This window comes from Selaginella moellendorffii, unplaced genomic scaffold (assembly GCF_000143415.4).
Source record: "Selaginella moellendorffii unplaced genomic scaffold, v1.0 SELMOscaffold_76, whole genome shotgun sequence".
In the NCBI taxonomy this organism is placed as follows: Eukaryota; Viridiplantae; Streptophyta; class Lycopodiopsida; order Selaginellales; family Selaginellaceae; genus Selaginella; species Selaginella moellendorffii.
The window spans coordinates 649,770-673,204 of NW_003314337.1; the positions used below are offsets into that span (position 1 = coordinate 649,770).

The 23,435-nt window shown below is 43.5% G+C and overlaps 1 long non-coding RNA gene across 1 annotated transcript; it reads right to left on the reverse strand.

Annotated features, from left to right (window-relative positions):
* Positions 1 to 5,095: 5,095 nt before the first annotated feature.
* Positions 5,096 to 5,510, reverse strand: LOC112341115. The gene is made up of 2 exons (XR_002990430.1): positions 5,473 to 5,510; positions 5,096 to 5,419 (listed from the first exon to the last, which is right to left on the reverse strand). It is a non-coding gene; the product is annotated as an uncharacterized LOC112341115 (long non-coding RNA).
* Positions 5,511 to 23,435: the final 17,925 nt, after the last annotated feature.

Genomic DNA, 23,435 nt, shown 5'->3' on the forward strand with positions numbered 1-23,435 from the left:
TACACCTAAGGACCAGCAGCACGAAGTCACCAAGAAAAAAGAGAAGATAGTCACGTACCTTTTAGCCACAGCTTCTCCAAAATGTGGCTCTGACTGCTCCTTCATCCCCTCTGGAGATTTCTCTTTGATCTGAGTTAAAATGGCGAGAATCCATGCTGCCATGGCACGTGGATCGTTGCTCATTTTGCTATCAATCAGCTGCTGCGCCACAGTACTTCGATCCGGGATGCCCGATCTTGAGAAAGGACACGTACACTACGTGGAAGCCCTTCTCTTATGGTTCTTGACTTTCCCCACCCAGAGCTCTGCAGCACCATCGTCCATGCCGGAAGCTGCCCCATATCGTTGTGCCACTCGTCAAACAAGCCATTGATAACCTCTTTAACGTAGTCCAACACTTTGCAAGGATCCTGGTGTAAGGGCGATCCCAGGCCACCTGTAGCGCCTCCTTGACACTTTGTGCATAGTCAACCTTTGGATGTACTGTGGTTGGAGATGCATACTCAAGCACGGCCGAGAGAGGCCTTGACGAGTCCCCGGCAGTTTGAATCGCTGTGAGCATCCATTCCTGATCGGCTATCAACAAGAATCCAAGCAGATCGATTGCAAGACGTTTTATGAGGATCATCCCAAGGGAAGACAGTGGTGATGGTCATGTGAAGTGGTTATCTCAAGATTTTGGCAGTGACGGACCAAACGGGGGCATACCCTGGGTCAGTTCCTCAAGAGCGTCGTGCCAGCTTGCAGGAAGTGCTGCGTGAGAGAGGCATGAGATAGGCAGCTAAGTTGCATACATACCACAAACATACACGTCGTGTGAGGGCCCAAGAGTGCCGTCGCCATGCTCCTCTCAGCTCCTCCGCCGAGACAGTGTTGGGTATCGGCGCCGGTCACAAGGTTGATCGAACCGCAAGATTTGCACCGCCAAACTCCCATTGCCGCCGTCCCCATTGCCACCGGAGTCCGCCATCGCCGTGTGCTGCCCGGTGTCGCGGCCAAACCCTAGTTCTGTGACTTCCCTGCTCGTTTCTCCAGCTACCTTAAACTCAGTGGGGAGGTGCACGAGTCCAAGCCGGGTCCAGGACAGGACTGGGATGGTGTGAAGCTAACTCACGTATGTGAGGATGTACCATAGTGACACGTGGCGAGCCAGATGCGTTGGAGCTTATATTGGGGAAGGCAGCTGCGTACATACTAGACAACAAAGATCAGTTGAATGCGGTGCTGGAGGTGGCGCAGCGGGTTTGCAGATGCGTATGCTGTGGAGGGGCAATAGTTGGGCGAACTGTGCTGCTTCTGGCAGTACATGCCTATTGCAAGCACGTGTCAATAAGTTTACTCACCTCGTCAAGCTCGGGGACTTTGCGACCAAGCTGTGGGAAACCACTGGAAGTAAAAGTCTGCTTCAACCGCTTCATTCTCCTCAACAGAAAGCAGATCACGAAGGAGGACTTGCTCTTATGCTTTCTGGGCAGAGTGGCAATCATACTGCAATGGAACCAGGATGCTTACAATGCATTGCCTCCAGTGCTGATAGGGCCGGATGGGACATATGAGCTTCACATGACAGAATGCAAGCCCTGCCAGTTCAGATTCAAAACAGAGACACCTACTCCGTGAACACTCAGAAGTTTGCCATGGCTGCATTGAAGTATTCTCTCGCTTTTAATCACCATTCCTATTTGTTTTCATTGCAGGTGGGATGACAAAGCTCAGAAGCCAGCTCCAGCCAGGCTCCAGTTCCATTGAGGAGCCAGCTCCAGCCAGATTCCGATTTCAGGAGCCAGCTCCAGCCAGGCCACCCCCTGCCAAGTTCCACAGGTCCTCCCTGAAGCTGACAAGAGACTGCTCCAACACATGGACGTGGATCTGGACAAAGAACCCCAGCGTCCTGTGCGTAGCTGCACGAAAATCAAACAGCAGGATCTGCATGGTGAAGATGGTGATGACGTCGAAGACAAAGATGGTGATGACAAACTCAAGGATCCAACATATAGAAATATAGACTATGGCAGTGATGTGAATGAAAGTGATCAGGAGGGGAGTCCTATTGCTATCTACATGCACTTGAGAAGATGCATGATTTTATACCAATTTGCATATTTGTTTCTCGGGGTAAGTGGATATAAAAATGTTATGATAAGCATGTTCTTCAGGGTAAGTGGATACAAGAGTGTTTCAATGAGCTTATTTTCTAATTTTTGTGCAGGAAAAGGTTTTTAATGCTCTTATACAATTGTTTTAAAATGGAACATCATTTAGTGGGGGAATATAATAAGGCATAACTTATTCAATTCCAAAGAAAAGGTAAAGAAGCTTTAGTGCAATTTGAGAGATGTTGCATTCCCAAGTTAATCACTGAAATTGTCTTTGCATTATGAGCTAAAAATTGCTTTCTATAATACCTTTCTGTTTATGTTTGTCTTATTTTTACATGGAAAGGGCAAAATGCAGCAAAAAATAACAGGAATTCTTGTTTTTGCAAGAGATTGGCAGCAGGGACAGCATGAGTAAATAAAGCTTCTTTTCCACTTTTCATTCTTCCAGGCATCCTCTAACAACACGAGCAGATGGTACAAGAGCTTGAACAAGCAAAGGTAGTCCTTTTTAATGAGTATTATCTTTTGGCCATGTCAAAGCAAAGCCTAGTAAACATTGTATTCTATGACTCAGTCGCTTAAGTTTTTTCTGCACCTTGGATGAGAAGGAGCAGGCTTTAAGGATAAAGAAGGCTGACTTTGAGAAAGAGATCTTCGTGCTTCGTTTGGTGAGAAAAAGGTGCAGATTCAAGAGGAGAATTAGAGGCTTGATGTGATCGAGAAGGAGCAGGAAGCTCTTCTCAATGTTCAACTGATTGAAAGAGGTATAGGTGATTTCCGGGAACGTCAACAAGACTTAATGACAGAATCCGACGAGTTTAGGAACGAGAAGGAGAAGGTGGAGGCTCAGTGACAGGGAAATTGAATGGGGATCTTGTCTAGGCTCAAAAGGGAAACGGAAGAGCTGATCCGTAATGTTGATCTGCAGCACGTAACAGAACATGGCCAAGAAAGTGGAGGTGGAGAAGCAAGCAGAGGAGCAGGAATACACATGAATTACAAGTCTAGATGGAGAAGCTGGAGGAGTAACAAAGAAGCTTTGTGGGCAGAAAGGCAAGTATTGCAAGAAGCAGAGTAACCATCATACTTTGAAACTATGATATTGATGCAAACAATGTTTGCTTTGTCCGAAAATGATTTTGGAACCATCAGTCTGAGCTGATTGTCATGGCTGCAAACCTGTGCATCCAGAATATTTCTGGAAAGCATTTCTCGGGACAATGTGCCAATAGCAGATGTGGACCAAGTAGAATTGACAGTTGGGAAGAAGAGGCGACTAGAAGAGAGTGAAGGTGCTGCAGTGGACCCGGAGGTGACAGCCAGTGGAAAGAGAAAGAGGGAGGTGTCACAGTTTGCGATGAATGGTGATCGGTACAACTTCAAGGACTCCACAATGTAATTCATCTAAAACACTTATATTATGTCTTATTGCACTTTACCGATTGCAGTGCAAGTATGCTGGCCAATTCGTCAAGTAGGAAAAGGGGTATGGAGACACGTTTTGATCCACATAATTGAAACTCGAAGAATATATTCCCATTATAAGAAGAAGGAAGCTCCTCACCTCTCATGTACTCAAAATTGAATATATAAGAAGAAGGAAGCTTCTCACCTCTCATGTACTAAAAATCCTTCAATTCTAGCCATAATGATCGAGATTGCCGAAATGCTTTATCCACCACTTCAAAAACTAATCCAGAAGGAACACACCTACTTGTCTAGGAAGCTATATTAGGAAGTTCATCTTCTTCACTTTCGTCACTGGAGAGAATAACAACTTCATTTTTCACTCTTTGCAAAGTTGGCTGTGAAACTGATGCACTCTCCTCGTCTTGCTTCGAAGATCCTGTAACTAGAATCTTCTGACCTATACATCTATCAAGATCCCATTGAATCCCATTTTCTCCCACACCACTGTCAAGAAGAATGGATTTTTCTATCTGATTACCCTTATCACGACATACATTCTCTAAACTAACTAATCCCGGCTTCAGCTTGAACCTTCTGCAGAGGAAGCTTTCTCTTATAACACTCTTGGAGAAAACAATTGAAGGCTCTTGATCGAACTTCAAGTAGATTTCTCTCATATCTTCTTCTTGCTCGAGCACTTAGAAAACTTTTGGGGAGAAACTGACAAGAAAGAACAAAGATATTCTTCTATATTATGAGTTTTAATTAGCTGTGTCCTTACAAAGGACAAGTTAATTATTTTAACAAAATATACAATCGTTTAAAATCTAGAGAGATATAAGAATCTTAAAGAGCCACCCATATTAATTGTATAATTGATTGTGAGAGGAATAATATTGTTGAAATAAATGTGGTTATGAGCGAGAAGTGCCAATCAATCACAAAAGTTGTAGCATTGATTACTTGTTTTCCCTCTCATCTCCATACTCTCTTCCCTTCAAGAGAGTTTCATTCTTTTGTGACAGTGAGAGAGAGTCAAGCTCGGAAAGGTTGGTTTGTGCATGGTAACCACATTTATAACCACATTCATTTCAACAATATTATTCCTCTCACAATCAATTATACATATCTTAATATCTAAAGCATTGAATGATTGTGCCCATTGATCGCCATCAAAGAGAATAAAACTCATAACCACGACTGTCAATCGCTTCCGTTGATTTTTAGGGTTTTATGCCTAGGGTTTGAGCAGCAAAGGGTGAGAGAAAAGTGCGTTTGAGCAAGGAAGGTTTAGGGTTTAGAGAAAGGAGTTTCAACCTAGCAATATGCTTCATGACGCTTCTCAAACAAGGTATGCTTCCATGAGAAGGTCAATTCATGCGTGAACCAACATCTCCTCACCTTCTTTCCTCCATGAGAAGTTTTATCTTTTCTCGACTTTTGTTTTCTCCTGAGGGATAGAGATGTTGGTTCTTGTGCGAACCGACATCTCCTAGCATTCTATTTCATTTTCTGTTTAGTATTTTGCCCATCTCTGCCTCATTTTTTTGATTTTTTTTCCTTGTTGAAGGGGTGAGAAAGATTGGTTCGCTAAACATATATGTACATTACCCCAATCCCAAAGGGATCAAAACAACATTGAGAGCGCACTCTCGAAGAGACTAGTGAAACTATGAGCGCGAACACCCGGCGCTGCTCTTGGGCCGTCCGCCTCCCAGGTGACTCCACCGCGGAGCTTGAAGCCACCTGCTTCGCCTTGCCACTCCTCCACTCGGTCACAATGATGACAAGCCAGACGAACACCATGTCGATCTAGCTCAACGTCGTCGCAGCCAAGCGGTCCAACTCGAGCACGATGACCCGGCGTTGCTCATGGGTCACTCGCCTCCAAGGTGACTCCACTGCACAAGCTGAAGCCACCTGTTACGCCCCAAGACGTGATGCTGTGTCTTGGAGCGCCTACCTCCCCAGTGTACTTCCAGCACTAAGTCGGTGCCCATTACGAACAAACTCCAAGGCGTAGAACAAGCGAGGTGTAGAAAGATTGGTTCGCATGCAAACCGACGTCTCCCCACCTCCATTTTTTCTAGACGCGAGATTTCTTGGTTTTTTTCATGTTTTTAGTGGTGAGATCTCTATATTTTAGAAAACAGAGAGAGATAGAAATATCAATTCTTGTGCAAACCAACATCTTCAAGGTTTTTTCTTGATTTTAATGACTTGATGGGGCATTTCATGTGAAAACAAGTGTCTCAAATGTGACTTCGGGTATCGAAAGATACTTGTTGACCAGTCCTTACGGACACTCTTTCCTTACTGCCATGACAGTAGGAGATCAGTACAGTTGGATCCCTTTAATAGCCCCTCTTGTGCTAATGGAGTTAACTGGGGATTTCTAGTGTACTTAGACCGGATGAGCATAAGGACGGAATTCCTACGTGCTATTAGCTAAGCATACTTAGCCCGGTAAGGAGTTCCCGTCTCGTTTTGTCTTGCACTAGCTAGTGACAAGAACCCTCACGTATTGAGACTAGTCCCTCAATATCGCCGGATGATAGCTTACTGTGTTTGCCAAACACCCTCATTATCATGCCCTTTGTGTTAGTCTCATTTTGGTCCTAAATGCTAATAATGGAAAGTGTCTAGATTTGCTCATTTGGCATATCTACGGAATGTAGAGGTCGGCTTGAACATAATGGTGTTCATCCCGTGTCCAAATTCACAATCTAGCGCCATTCTATATTTAGTAAGTTTCGAGCTTGTCCCAAAAACTGACTCCTGGTACTAAGGGAGGCTTGGGGTGAAAGCCCAAAGCGTGTGTTCCTCAGGGGGGGGGGGGGGGGGGAGGGTTCCAAATATATAGTAGGGATAGTGGTTGGAATGCATGTCCGACCACCTGAGACACTAGTTTGGCTCTCGCTGGGCTGTGTCACTCCTTGTTCTGCGTCTGGCTTGGGTCTAAGCCCAAGCTCCACGCTACTTTAGTCGGTGGGGTACCCTCCTCTTCGCGTTAGGCCACCGGTATGCCAAAATTGTGCCAGACTCCATCTAACACCATTTTGCGTGCAGGTGCTGGATACGGGGAGCTGGTGCTTGTGGGATTGTACCGGACCCTCGTTTTGTAGCACAACGGGCTTGGAGTTTGGTTCCAAATTCAGGTGCGCTACAACAAGAGGGTGAAAGATGTCAGTTCTTGCGCAAACTGACCTCTCTCATATTTCTTGTTGTGTTTTTCTTTTTTCTCAAGAGGTAGGGTGAGGTTGGTTCTCAAGCAAACCAACCTCTCACAGTGACTTATGTTTTTTCCTAAGCATTTCTTGTAGTTTACAATCTATTTTTCAAATCTTTTACTTACAATCTTTTCTTGTGAGAGCAGATATAAATCAAGTTTGACTACCTAGAACTTCCAACAAGGGACTTGAACTTAAAATGCCATAGGTTTGCTTTACATTATAAGTTAGATGTTATAGTATTTTTGCTTTTTATTTTAGATGAAGCGCCGAGGCCAACCTCAATGGTCTCGGTCTCCAAGAAAAGGCAGTTGCCTTGATCGCTGTAGACTTGGTCGATTGAGTGAAGATTCATCTCAAGTATCCAATGAAGTTTCTGCTAGTCATGCTAGAGGCAACGATGAGCATAACAATGATGTGGATATTAAGATGGACACTGAAATTGATGTTGGTGTTATTGAGGCTGTTGGTACTAGTGCTCCTGGGGCTGCGGCTATTGGTGGTGGGGTACTTGTGTCTGATGTTGGTGGTGGTGGGGGTGTTGTGCCTTTGGTTGCTGAGGCTGCTCGTGGCAAGGTAGATGAACTAACTAAGAAGGTTATTGGTAGCATTGTAGGTGGAATTGACTTACATAATGTTTCTTGCAGCCCATAATCAAAGGAGAAAGAGCCTCATTCTTTAAAAATGTCCGAGGGGACGAGCAGTAGAAGGAGATGGAGTGGCATGTGATTGAGCAATGAATTTTGAATACGAAGAGAACAAAGGTGAAAAAGTTGCTCTCGATTGTAGACATACGATGTGGGCAAGAATGGCTTGATAGCATTGCCGAGATTTGTTCTCGCGTTCGTAAGTTCTTCTAAAATTTGTGAAACATTTTAAAACTTTTGTGTGTGTAGGAACTGGTAAAGCACCGAAGGAAATCATTTACAACATCTCCAAGAGTAAAATATCCTTTTCTGAACAAAGCGTCTGCTTGGAACTTCTCAACACTTAGCTGCGAAACAACGAAAAACGTTGCGAGATAAGGATGGAGAAGGTGATGATGGAAAAAGCGTACATTTCTCAGAGTATTGCCACTGGTGAGGAGATGCTACAAGTCTGGGACAAGAAATTTCTTTCCAGCACTTGCATAGGTATCACTCTCGAAGAATATATTCGTGCTTGTCTTGCGGAGCTAGGGAATGGTTGGCTTCCACGTGGTAGGACGAGTTTGGCTAAGTTCAAGAACCAAGCAGGACAACCATTTCTTGCGAGGCATATGGTTTACAGGTATTTTCTCAATTCTTGTTTATACATTGGTATTTATATTTATATTTTACTTTATAGATATTTAAAATATTGCCCCGGTGCACCAGTATACACAGCCAATGTTTTGCAGAAGCTCCTGACTAGAGGCAAGAAGCTTGGGATGGATGAGCTAGAGTTCTATTGTCCTTGTACACATGAAAGGGAGCTATGCCCGTGGTACCTTGAACTCATGGAGCAGATGCCGATATCGAACTTCGAGTTGGATCTCTACCTTGAATGTCATCCAAATTCACTTGAAACTCAACACTTAGCTAGGAAATATTAACCTTGAGTTATATTCTTATTTTCCAGAGGCTCTTTCTGACTGTGATAACAACATTGTTGAAGTTCAACAACTAAACCTAGGAGTCCACACTCAGGAAACCATTCAGAAGATGCCAAATCCAAATATTGTTGAACCAGAGGAAACTGTATAAGAGATTCCAGTACCTGCTCCTCGCAACCCCCGAAGAGGCCATTGTGAAGCCTTTCATAAGAATAAGGACTTTTATTTGAAACGTTCTTTTATTCATTCTTGACTTCACTTTTTTTTTTTATAGATGTTGCAAAGAGCAGCCATCAGTCTTCTTGGCGGACTAAGACATTATTCCCATCCCTCCCTATGGCTACAAACAACGACCTGGAAGAGCTCTCCTTTGCAGCTATGCACAAACATGTTAGTAAGCATGAATTTTATCTCCAACTTTTAATTCTAATAATTGTTTTTCAGGTTCGCCCTCTATCCCCAATAGCTAGTGTTGGGGAAGTTACTGCTCTCATTGGGGATTACATGCAGCTTTTAGATGCTATTAATTGGGAGCTCTACATGCTTGATTGGTGGATCCATGGTCTAGGTTAGCTCACACCTTATGGGAAGATTGATTTCATCTTTTTTAATCTTCTCAATGGGATGCCACCACCATAGGGGAATACTCTATCATGGAATGTGTTGTAGGCCTAACACATTTCCCAAGCCTTAAAGGTTGCAAGCAACTTCATAACATACAAGGGTGTGGTTGTCATGATCCTTCCCTGCTCTCTAAGGCCTTCTCGCACACTTGGCTGATAACGATGATGGATTTGTTGAGTTTTCATTTGGCTGCCTTCTTTCGAGTATGGCGGTGAACACAAAAAGCACTAGTGGGCAGAAGCAAAAGGTCTGTGACTTCTTTATTTACAAATTAACTCTATTCAAAAAAAATTTTTCCAAGTTTATTCCTGGAACTACCATGCTCTATGCCACATTGGGAACCGGCGTAATGCCACATGAGCTGAGGAGCGTGCTGCTCTTGCTTTACCAGGATATGACAACTCTACAGACATCATCCCAAATGTGATTGACACGAATGTTCTTCATCTAGCATTCCCTGGTTATCGACATCATTCGGTCACGGCCATGTAGATCTTGTTGGAGTTATTTTGTCCGCTAAAGGGGATTGTGCTTGATGCTACAGTAGGATTTGGGTCAATGGTGCAAGCAGTGAAAGAGACAAGTCAAGCTGTTTTTGCACTTGAGAAGGAGGATGCCTTTGAGGATATTCTTAGGAGATTTTAAGGATGACATGAAAAGAGTGTTTTTAAGTTTTAGTTATGAATTAAATGATATTTCTCAGGAGGGAGAATTGAGTTTTATAGCCATATTGTTATATGGTTTGAGTCATTTACTCTATTCTCATTCTTTTGTTTCCATAATTATATTATCATGTGAAAATGCCTATTTCTTTCTTTTTTTCATAGCCATTTATCACAATATCGGTGTTGCCATTTGTACATATTTTCTCCATGGCCATATTGCTTTGGATTCCCTTCATATAAGGTTTATTTAGCTTCTAAAGGCTACTATATGTGGCTTTTTCATAAGGGATAGAAGAATGACACAAAAAACAATAATATTGGCCTAGGGGATTTAAGGCTAGAACACCTTAAGAGTTGGGAGGTTGGAGCTTGTAAAGAATTTATTTGGTTTGCAGCAACCCTATAGTCATTTTGAGGAAATATCCTTTACGGACTAATACAAAAAACCAGATGTACTGCCCTCCGGAGAGAACTACCTAGTGAAGCAAAAGTGGGCCTGCAATGAGAATGGCTGTAGTACTGTGTCCAGGACGACATCCCCTCTATGCAGACCTGTGAACACTCTGGATGTTTTGACCTGGCAAAGTCTGAGCCAAAACCAAAGGTAGGAGGTCCTATATCTCATAGATTCCTCCAATCAAGAACCTAGTGAGCTGCAAGTTAGTAAACAGATTGTTTAGGGATGCACTGTTTCCAGAGGTCAGCTGTGAGCTACAATCAAGCTCTATAAATCACTCTGAGTGCAACACTCATCTACACAATTAAACATTTTAAACATTCCTAAATGCTTCAAGAGGCATGAGACTACTGTTGTCATCCTCTTCCTTTTATAGCCGTCTCTCAACATATCTCATTTGTCTCTTATTGAGGATTCTTCCCGCCTGGATCAAGGGAACATGTGTGCATCTCCATGTCATGCCATAGATACTGCATCGATCAAAACTCCAGGTGTTGATCCGAAATTTGTAGCAGCTGTGGAACCATGGCTCTTGAGAAACAAGGTTAACTTCAACTATTTCCAGTCTAGATGGTAAATACTAGCTGGGGCAAGAGATCATCACCTAGTGGATAATAAATCTGGGAATTGAAGCACAGAATCTGTATAGCTCTTGTTCTTAGGTTTTGAGACTGATTTAAAAGGCCTTTTCTTATGTAGGCTAGGTAAAGATAACTCCTCGAACATTAAAGACAATACAATAAAGTTGTGGTATGAAGCTAATCCTGATTTAATCAGTGAGTAAGAGCCAATTTAGAGCCTCAGCTTTTTCCTATTCGGTTCCATATAGTCACTATCCCCATCATCATCATCATCGTCATCATCATCATCATCATCATCATCTTCTTTCTTTTCCACTTTGATTTGCTTAGCCTGTGGAAGTCCCAGAAGATATTTGTCATGCTCTTGCAGCATCCGCAGTCCTTCCCCAACACCCGGTGACCAGTTGACACCTTCATGGTTGATGAAACTGGGATACAACGACCCAGGCAAACCTTCCTCCTTGGCCCAGTCGAAATCTATGAAACGCACCTCAAGCTGCCCATTCGTCATCTTCACCATGACATTGCTGTCCCGCATGTCACCATGAACGCCATAAGTCGTTCCACCCTTCAACTTCCGCACTTCAACCTTGTGTGCCTTTGCCAGATTGGAAACAACTTCGTCTCTGAGGTTATCCGCCTCCGGGAGGCCATACAAGAGCTTCCAACCGTCTTCTTCCGGGAGCCATTCCATCCTCACTTCAAGCCAGCCTCCCCAAACCTGTTTTAAGGAGAGAAGCTTTGGCGCAAGTCCTGCCTCACCCCACGCCCTATGAACATCAGCCCCGTAGTCCTGCTGACAGTACTTGATGACAGAATCTTCTCCAGGCTTCTTCAGAATGTAGACCCGCTTGTGCTCACACGCCAGATCCACCCTGACCCCCGGCTTCACTGCTTCACGATGCAGCAGCCCTGGAATCCTCCTCCTAAACAGCTCACGCCTCTTGGAGGACGGTCCTTTCTTGCAATTTCGATCGCCCCAATTCCCGTAGAAAATTATCAGCCTTGCGACTGCAGCTTTGATCGCCATGCAAGTCCTCACACCATCCATCGCTAGCGACACATCATGTCCGTGGAGTGGAGCGAGATAAGCGGATGCCAATGGCTGATAGCAAATCTTGTCCTTTTTCTCACCACCACCATCACCTGAATATTCAAAGTAAAAGTATATGAAAACCGCATGAATGGAATGCTCACCTGCTGGCAACGTGATAACCCCTCCAACTAAGAGCAGCTGACCAATGTGTTGAACGATGAGAGCTGGTAAGCAGGTGTCAGACATAAGCGCCTTCACACCCCTCCGTGCTGCGTTCCAGTTGAGCTCGTAGTTGGTGACAGCCTGCATCAGTGGTTCAGTGTGGCTCGTCGATGTTCCTCGCTTCACTTCTTTAAGTAGCACGAGAGCATCGTGAAGAGGATCCCAAGTCCAAAGATCTGTCGTGTGCTTATTACAAGAACCTGTGTACATCTCGTCGACAACGTTCACCTCGAGGTACCCCCGCCATATTTGCCGCAGTTCGGTCCTCAGGTCGCTGTCGTGGTCGTAGAAAGTGGAGCAGGCAGTTACCAAGTCATTGAAGTGCATGTAGTCGGCCATGGTGGGATCAGGCAATTCTCCCCTCAAGTCGCTGATAAAACGTCCAAAGACTTTGTGCATCAGCTGTAACGGTAATGGGGGTACTGCAGTGGCAGGCATGAAGCTGAGAACCTGCGGATCTGGCACCATCTGTCTTGCCATGACAACGTTGTAGCCCTGGCTTGAAGGAGAGCAACACGGATTGCCAATGTATGTGTAATCCCCATCAGGGAGAAGTTCATCAGGGGCAAGGAAGATCTTGCCACTAGAGGAATACACACATGGGGGGCTTTCGCTGCATTCCCCGAACTTACGGCCTAGAACCTGCAGAATCGCTCCAAGCGTACAGCCGCTGCCGAATTCGAGCGCCTTCCCTTTGCAAGTGATTGTCGCCATGACTGCCCTAAACCTAATTGTGCGGTGGTGATTAAAAGGAATATGCCTCAACGTTTCTTTTCGTCACCTAATCAGTCAACTATGGTATAAAGGTTTTCAAAATAAAAATAAAAAATTTTGTGCTGGGTCAAAAAAAATTATAATTTGAAATGCTATCCATAGTGGTTTATAAAAAACAAAGTTCATTAGAACAAAAAGCAAAGTTCATCGTTGTGACTGTCGACCTGAATTGCCAGGGAGCTGGTACTCTGTACTAAGGAGGAGGTGCTAAAAGTACTTCCTTTCCTTCAACCTTGTGGATTAAAATAATTTCCAGCTTTGTAAAAGGTTGGAAATACTGGAAGTGCACCAGAAAACATGATGCACTTCCAGTTTTTTGCAAAAACCCATATTAATAAACCCTAGACTATACATTAACTTCACAAAGATCGTTGATGGCTTCTTCTTTCATGGCGAGATTTTGAGTGCAGCGACCTGGGCATCTGGATCACAGCCTCCTTGAAGTAGCATCTTCCTGAACAGCTCCAGAGTCATTCTAGCGTCCCCACCTCATGGCACTATGGTTACACAAGGGCCAAGCAAGCAAAAAAAAGGGTGTCAGCCAGCAGTGCCAGATGCCACAGCCAAACTGCCATGGCCTAGTGCTCCTTGGTTGTCCTATCCTCACCATAGAAATGCTCCTAATTCACTGATCCCTGTTCAGCCCCCAATCCTAAATGCTCTCATGAATTATTATTTTGTAAACTATGCTTGTCTGCTAACACTTAAGTGAGATCCATATAAGCTGTTCATATTTTAATGCTAGAGTAAAGAAAATACCAAGTCTTGGATTTTATAGCAAATTATTAATAATTAAAGATCAATAAATTTTGAGATAAATTGAACTCGTAGTTAATAATTACTGATGATTTGTATAAATAAACTGTAATAATTCAAAACCATAACTAAATAAAATAAATTATTAATACAATATAATCTGAATAACACTTTTTATAGAAAATAATACTTTAAAACATATTTTTCAGCTAATTATATATAAAACCATTGAAACAAATTGTAAAAATAGTATTTACTAAATAATATTCTATTTAATATTATTTTAGGGATGATACTGAGAGTGTCTTGGAAGACATGGTAAACTATCATCTAATAAATATTGAGGGAGTAGACTCAATATCTTGAGGGATCCCAACATTAGCGAATGCAAGCCAACAACATAAGTCTTATGTTAAGAGTCATTTTATATATGATGAACACAAGAGTGATATAAAATGGGTGTATGGACTTAGGGCATGTTATCATTTTGGATCTTCTCCTCTTCTTGGTTTCTCTTCCTTCTGTCCTTTTCTTTCTTCTCTATGTGTAGCATATGTGATCATTGTAGTGCATGTGGTTTTTACCTTGTATTTTATGGTGATTTACCATAGAATAACCACAAAGCGGTACCTAAACTATCCATGTGCCATGTGCTGCATCCCACGTGTCCAGGGACAATAAAGTGGAACCTGAGTTTTAGGGCCTTGAACCACTGAATGAAGGAATGAAGCCAAACTCCCAAGCATGGACCCAAGGAGCAATAGAATAAGAGCATAGAGCAACTCTCGACCATACAACCCAAGAAGCATAAGGACAAGAGCATGGAATGATTTGAAACAGTCCTAGAGTATCCAACATCCTAATGCGAAGATTAACACACAAAATAGAGCCAAATGAAGTTTGGCACTATTTCAACATACTAGTGGCCTAATGCAGGAACTTGGGCTTAGACCCAAGTTGAACATAGAACAAAGACAAGCACGCAAGAGAAGGCCATACAGCCAAGAAATGCTGATACAGGAATACAATGGAAGTTTCAAGAATCGAGAATGCTCCTCAACAAGAGCCCAATCCTCAATATCAAGGCAACTGGAATCAAAACGCGCGACCACCACGAAATCAACCTCCAAGATATAACAATTATTATCAACGTGATGGTAATTTGTATAATCAAAGACAAAACTATTACCAGCAAGACAATAGCAACTACAATAGAATACCCCCTTAAGATCAAAGACCAAACAACTATACTGGAAATTATGGAAGAAACTACAATACATATCAGCAACGTGATGGACGTCAGGACAATTATCAACGTCCTCCCCCACGGAATTACAATTATGATCAAGAACCATATTGGAATTATAATCAAAGACCACCCCAGGCTCAAGGTTACAATTACAACCAGCAACCTACACCGCAGCAAGATAATCGTCCTCGACAACCTTACCAAAATGTAAATCGCGAAAATAACCAAGGAGTAAACAATCAGGCTCCGAGGCCAAGACCACCAGCAGCACGGAATGTTGAGGTGGAAATTGATGAACCACAAACTTTTGAAGAACCAGCAATACGAACTATCACGAGACAACAATACAAGTCTCAGCAACCAGATAATTTGGAAGAACAAGATTACAATGATGAAATTGAAATTATCCCAGAAACCGAATGGAAGAAAAGCAAGAAGATACTACAAGCAATTCAGGCTGAATTGCAGGAACAAGAACGACAGGTCATTGAAGACCATGACAAACCATCCAACGATCATCAAACAACAAGTTTCTCTGAAGAAGAGCACACCTCACTTGCAGAACAAATACTGCAACACGGAATCACATTAACCTTACAACAATACTTCAAATAGCACCATATCTTAAGAGCCAAATACTAAAGATTTGTTGTCCACAAATTCCTGATGCTCGCACTCAAGAAAAGCAATTTCCATCTAAAACTGAGAAAGAGGATAACATAAAAATCCAACCTGGAGATTACGATGATAATGTACCTTGTATTGACCTCAACATAGGCAAGAATCAAATCAATGGAGCAATACTCGATGGAGGCTCAGGCGTGAATATCATCGAGCATGGTATATGTAAAGCAATGGGACTTGGACCTATACAACCTGCTCCCTTCAATGTCCACATGGCAGACCAACATGTTGTAAGACCAGCTGGCATAATAAGAGATATCACCATTGGAATCAAAGGACACAAGTTCAAGATCAACTTCGTGGTATTAAAAATGCCAATTGAAGAATCCTCTTATGAACTCTTGCTTGGAAGACCATGGCTAAACAAAGCAGTTTATGCTCAATATTGGATGGACCATGAAATTTGTATACAATCAGACAAAGGACAAACGAAAATAGCTACAACTACAACCAGGAAAATTCCGAAAAGATTTCAACCAATTCAAGCCCAAGAATACAATTGGCAAGAAGGCTTGGACGACCTTGAAGAAGCCAAACTCCTTGAAGCTTACCCAGAGCTACGAGCTTTTCAAGAAATCGATTTACATCATGTACTACCAGTACTGGCTCCAGACCAGCACCACGACTTAAACTCAATGGACCAACCACTCTACTCTACAAAGCTGCATGTGGATGCTTTTGACAGGTTTTGGAGGTGTGTTGATGCAAGAAAGCTCGAGTGTGCCTAGTCAGCACCATCCCATTGCGTATATAAACCATATATTACAACTAGCTGAAATGAATTACTCCACGACAGTGGAGTGTTTAGCAGCAGTTTCAAGTTTCGAGAAACTTCATGCATATCTACATGGTTCTTGGACGTTACTTGAAGGTGATCATGCTGCTGTTACTTCATTATTGAAGCGGAAGAACCTAGTTGGTCGTACTACTCAATGGGCTTTGAAACTTCAAAAATATGATTTTGATGTTGTTCATCGCCTAGGGAGTTCTTTGGCTGATGCTAATGCCCTTTCTCGAGCTCCCCTTCCTTCTCCATTCTCTTCTCATGTTTCTGACGAGCTTGTTGTTCCAGCCTCTGTGGATTTTCTAGACAAGGATTCTGTGCCGTCGGCGGTTGCTATACTTGACGTTCAGTGTCCACAAGGCGTAGAGCAAGATTTACCTTCTCTTAATGAAGTTCGCAAGGTTCAAAAGATTGAGCCATAGATTCGAAAGCTTTGAGATGCATCACTTGCTGATGACTTGCCTTTTCGGCATTTACATTCTCAATATCGCCTTGAAGACGGCCTTTTTTATTTTGTGGGGATGGATCTTAATGATCATTTATGGCTAGTGGTGCCTTTTTATCTTTATTCCGTGGTTTCTCTATGCTTACCACGATTCTCCTGTTCTAAGTGGGCATATGGGACATTGTCGTGTAACCGAGAAGCTGCGCAGGTCTTTCTATTGGCCGGAGATGCGATGTGATATTATCCGGTATGTGTGTAGCTGCATTTAGTGCCAAGCTCATAATACTCCCCCTCGGGCTGTAGAAGGATAGTTAGAGTCAATTACAGTTTCCCGTCTATTTGAGTTGGTGGCGTTTGATCTTATAAGACCTTTTCCACGGTCGACTACTGGCAATGAGTATGTTATTATTGCTTCTAACTACTTGACTCGTTAGGTGGAAGTTGGTGCTCTTGCTAGCGCCTCTGCAACTATAGAATCCCTCCCTTACCTCATCACCACACGGCTCCGCGACGATGCGACGATCTTCCTCCCCGAGCTCCTCGCCGGGGCCAATGCCAGCCCCTGCCGCGCCAATCCATTGCATTGCGGCAATGCTGCCACATTCAAGGAGCTCAAGCTCATCATACACGCTCAAAATCAACAAAGATTAAAGATAAAACAACAAAACGAGAAGCCAACTCTCAAGCCTGAACAATTACAATCTAAAGAATACAACATTCAGATTGATGATAATCCAGCCCTACAATCTGGAAATGACGACTTTACACCCCGAATTAACCTCAATGAAGAAACTGAAGAACTCAATCTCGGACTTCAAGAAGATCCACACAACATAATCATTGCTGCAAATCTTGACAAAAACTTCAAAATCAAAGCTCAACAATTACTCATAACCTACAAGGACGTTTTCGCATGGTCATACAAAGATCTCAAGGGAATACCACCGGAACTATGTACACATCGTATAGAGTTGCTACCAGGAACTCGACCAATTAAGTAAACAGCTTATCGCATGAACCCAAACTTCGCTGATAAAGTCAAAACAGAACTCAATAAACTACAAGATGCTGGATTCATTTACCCCATCAAGAATGCACAATGGTTGTCACCATTGGTTATCGTACCGAAAAAGAACGGCAAATTGCGAATTTGTGTCAATTACAAAAAGTTGAACAATGTGACGGAAAAAGACTCTTTTCCTATACCATTCTTAGATGAGATACTCGACGCAGTTGCAAGACATGAGATGTACTCATTCCTCGACGGATTTTCGGGATATAATCAAGTTCACATCGCACCAGAAGATCAATATAAGACTGCCTTCATCAGTCCATGGGGCGCATATGCATACTCCAGAATGCCATTCGGATTAACGAATGCACCACTTACTTTTCAAAGGATAATTACCGACACATTTCAGGAATACTTGACTGATTTTATGCGCGTCTTCATGGATGACTTCAGCGTTTTTGGAGCAAAAGAAAAACACCTTGAACACTTAGAAAAGTGTTTCATTAAATGTCGCCAAAACCAAGTTGCACTTAATCCAGAAAAGTGTATTTTCTTTGTCAAATCAGGAATACTTCTTGGCCATGTCGTTTGTAAAGACGGAATTCTCATTGACAAAGCAAAAACAGAGGTCATCGTCAAAATGACTTCACCCATGGATATAACGAGTTTGCGAAGATTTCTTGGAAAAATGGGTTACCATAGACGTTTTATTCAAGACTATGCCAAGATTGCTACACCGCTCACGGAGCTCCTTAAGAAATCTCACGTTTACACATGGACACAAGATTGCCAACTGGCCTTTGACACACTTAAGGATAAGCTTACAAAAGCCCCCATACTGGTTCAACCAGACTGGACACAGGAATTCATTGTACAAGTAGATGCATCTGATTATGCACTTGGAGCTATACTTTGCCAGAGAAAAACTGATAATAGAGACCATCCCATATACTACGCAAGCCGCAGACTCTCCCCACTAGAGATGAACTATACAACCACGGAAAAAGAGGCCTTAGGAATGGTCTATGCACTCACCAAATTTCGACATTACCTCCTTTCAAACAAAGTCAAGATCATGGTTGGTCACCAAGCGCTCTTACACTTACTCAACAAGACAATACTCACTGGAAGAATCGCGAGATGGTTTCTTCTACTTCAAGAATTCAACTTTGAGATTATTCACAAGCCAGGCAAACACCATACACAGGCTGATCATCTTAGTCGACTTACCACAGGGGAACAAGTCACAAAAATTAACGATGACTTACCTGATTCACACCTTTTTAAGGTCATAACTCAAGGCATGCTCCAGGATACTTACAAATTCTTGACGACAACCAAGATTCCAAATCACTACTTCACAAATGATCAAAGAAAACAATTCGTCTTGAGGACACGACACTATTCAGTCATGGGAGGCAAACTATATAAGCTTGGACATGACAACATCTTGAGAAGATGCATAGAATCACAAGAAGAGATTAAGGATCTACTCGATGAAGCTCATGCAGGACGATCAGGAGGTCATTTTGCCGAAGAAATTACGGCCAGGAAAGTGTTACAAGCTGGATTATGGTTGCCGACACTCTAGAAAGATGCCACTCAGCATTGTCAAGAATGTGACATATGTCAAAGAACAAAGTTTCCACCGAGGAAACAAACTCAAGAACTCAATCCGACAACAGCATTGGAACCCTTCCAGCGTTGGGGACTTGATTTTGTTGGACCTATAGCAAAAAGTAGCAAAGGAAATCAATACATTTTGGTCGCTACCGACTATATGACAAAATGGGCAGAAGCTCTCCCACTAAAGAAAGCCACAGCGAAAAATACAGCCAAGTTTCTCTATGAAACAATTATAACACGATATGGATTACCACGAGAAATTGTTACAGATCGAGGAACACAATTTCTGAATGAGACCATCGACATTCTCGTTAAAGAATTTATCATCAACCATAAGAAGTCAACACCATATTACCCCCAGGGTAATGGACAAGCAGAATCAACAAACAAAACGCTTAAAAACATACTCAAGAAAATTGTCAAGACAAACCTTAAGGATTGGGATGAAAGGATTTACGATGCTCTTTGGGCTTACAGAACAGCCTACAAAGTTTCAACAAATTCTACACCTTTTAAGCTTGCTTATGGCCTTGAAGCATTAACACCACTAGTACCATCCTTGAGAATGGCCATTGAACTTGAAATTAATCAAGAAGAATCGATCAAGAAAAGACTCGCGATGCTTGAGAAACTCGATGAAGAAAGACTAAGTGCAATATGGACAATCGAAGCAATACAAGCTAGAAGAAAAGCTTATCATGATCGCAAACAAGTCAAGAAAAACAAAGCGCATTACAAAGTAGGAGATCTTGTATTATGGTATCGTTGCAATGTGGATAAACTTGGAGGAAAACTCGTTCATCAATGGGAAGGACCATTCAAGATTACGAGTATGCAAATCCCAGGAACAGCAAAACTTGCAACTTTAGATGATGAAAAATTGCAAGTAGTTAACTTGAACAAATTGAAGATTTACAAGCAACCACAAGTGCTTCACACTATGGTGGAAAGCCAGAAATTTCAAGAGAAAACGCTCAAACAAATCAACGAAAACACATTCAAATGCATGCAAACACTTAGAGAAAATTTGCCTCAACAAGACTGGGACCTAACCCTAATCTTGGCGGCTGTGAGAGGAAAAGAGTTCCGGGATCAGGAAAAAGGGAGCCCACTAGGGGCAAACAGTGATCAAGACTGTAGTGATTCTTGGTCTGGTGAAAGCGCAGCTTCAATGAGGACTAGAGTTGGGTCAAGGGCTTCATGCCGTCCACGGGAAGAGGAAGAACCGATAGAACTCTCCGACGAGGAGAACAAGGTATGCACGGTTTTCCAAGTGGGCAATCCGGTATGGTCTCGCGATGAGACTCTTGATGCATGGCTGCGAAAGCATCAACTCTATGGCTTTTTGGTCCTAATGACAGCTACGACAAGCACCGACCAGCAGGGAATCGAGAGGAAGATTATTGATTTTGCGCGCGGAAAAATCACGATTGAAGAAGAAGACTTCGCCAAAGCTCTTCAGCTACCAAACAGGGGAAAACGAGTGACAGCTCCGCGAGACAGAGCCATTGATCCGGAGATCATGAAGCATGCAGCAAATTACAAGACAGCAGTGTCTTTGCAGCTCTCCAACGTGAAGGAAAAATTCCGAGGGATTTTTAAGTTCCTTCTCGCGACATTGGAATTCCGACGCACGGCGACATCAGTGAGCAAGAATGTTGCCTTCATCTACGAGGACCTGAACAATGGTGTTCAGGTCGATTTGGGAGCATACGTTTACACCAAGTTCCATAGGGAACTCTCACAGGTTTACAATGCGCTGGAGAGTAAGAAGAAAATTACAACAACGTTGTTCCCGTATATTGAGGCTTTGTCAGTCAACAATGACAGAGCATTGGTGATCGTCCCTCACGCCCAGGTGAGGGCAGTGAAGGAGAAGCATGACCATAGCGACGGGAGTGAGGCACAGGAAAAAGAGGATGAGGAGCAAGACGAACAAGAAGAGGCGCAGGAAAATCAAGTAGAAGATGTGGACGACCAGGAGGAGGCACAGGAAAAGCGAGTGGAAGTTCAGGACGAACAAGGAGAATTCCAGAAGGAAACTCCAAAGGAACAGGGACTTGTGGAGCATGAGAACACGCAGGAGGAACCACCCCATGTCAAAGAAAACCCAGAGGATCACACGCAGGAAATTCCACCGCCAGAGATACACACTCAAGACAAAAGCACTCAAATTGACAAAGCTGATCCGAAGCAGCCCCCGGAAGCTCAAGTTTGCAGTCTTGAGTCAGCAACACAGGACTGTAACCTTGAGCCCGAAACAGTTGTGATAACCACCACGGCCAAGGACAACGACAAGGGTTTCGACAAAGCAAGTCACGGGCTCTCACCAATCGACGAAGCTGACGAGATGGACACCCGTGGACAGCAGGATGGAGCAGAGTGACACCTCCACAACCGCCCTCCACGCCGCTACACACCGGAGAAACGAGGCTGCGAGGAGCAGGATCGCAGCAGTCATGGCAACAAGCTCCCCCACAACTTCCTGCAGCAGTATCATGACTCAAAGCTTGCCGTGTACACTCGCAAAGGCATCGAAAGCTTCTACGAGAAGATGTTCATCAAGCCGACGGAGCAGCGCCTTTCCAAGCTTGAGGATGGATTTAAGCAGCTGAACACCGCCATCAAGAGCATCCGCAGTCATGGAATCCCGACTCTGAAATCCTGTAAGGAATCTTTTGATCTTGCGCAGCAGTACGAGCAGGAAAATGCAAGGCTCAACAAGGAGCTGCTCGCAGCAAAAGAAAGAATTCGCGCACTTGAGGAAGCAGCTCAGACTTATGACGAGGAGGAAGAGGAGGAGGAACCGCATGAGGGAACGGCTACCCACGATGCAGCGATGGAGCAGTGACTGCAGGACGCAGCACAAGGCAGTCGTGGGAGAGTGGAAAAGGGAACAAAAGACAAGCTCGAGGATTCAAGCTTAGGAAAGTAAACTTGAGAGGTTCAAGGTTAGGACTGTATTCCTAACCTTGACGTGAGCAGTAGCGACTATAAAAGTAGGACTTAGAATGTTTTTAGACTTATCCCTAATACAAAATACATTGCAATACATCGTCTTTCTGCCTATCTCTTCGGCTCTTCACAGCAATGTCTTACTTACCCACCGCCTTCAAGGGATCAAAGGCGTGGGACTAGCACCTTCAAGCACTAGTTCATAGTCTCTACTTGGCTTGGCACAAGCAGGTAAGTGCACTCTTCTTGTAGTGTAGTTTTAGTTTTAGGGACTAGATTAGATTTGAAACTCCTAGGAAGATCTCGTGTGGACGTTTCCTCCCAGTCCAGAGATTCCAGGAGTTTTCAGGATCTCTCTTGAAGAGTTCAATGCCGTCCACTGGCAGCCACACTGTGTCCCATTCTCTCATCTTGTACCTCATCACTGGAGCACCGTCACACATGCTGAAATGAAACTGAAGAGGCTTGGAGTGGCCAATCAGCGTTTTGGATCCATCCCTGATGTAGCCTCTTACAAACCCCTTAAAGTCTGGAACCTCTGTCACAAGTGCAGCTTCAACAGTGCCTTTGATGCGATTTTGGAATTCATCGTAGAGTTGTGGGAGGGTGAGGACATTGGATCGCCGGAGGGACTCTGCCAGGTGACTGAACATGGCATCGACGTCTTCATGAGTGTGCCCAACTATGAGAAAGCCAAGTGTAACCGTTTCAAATATGCCTTTGGCAACAAGCATCGCCAAGTACGCGAAGACGTACATGTTTTTGTTCTCATTGCCAGCATTGTCTGTTTGGAGCAGAAGATGGGGTGGAAGGCCACATCGGCCGCAAGAACTTCCTTGTTGACTTTCTCCTAACACAGGAGGATTGCTTGACTATGGTCCATGTGAGGGGTAGCAAGCCCATCTTCGTCAAGCCAGATGCTGTAGTGATGAACCGAACTGCTAGGTCAAGTGAAATCCTCATCATCGATGACTCGCCGATTAAAACTGCAGCGAACACGCACACATATGCAGTGCACCCCATCTCTTGCAGTATGGAAACTAGGGAGAAGAAACCGTATGTTCTGGGGGACCTTGCAAAACGGCTTGGAGCGATGGTGATAGAGAACTGGCCAGTCCAGGAGGTGGCTGCAGAAATCAACCAAATGGGAGATGGAACGGTATATCAAAAGCCATTTGATTGGACAGACACTAGTCATCATTTATGGCATGTATATTGTCTAGCCAAGCACTATCCGCATCTCCATAATCTGC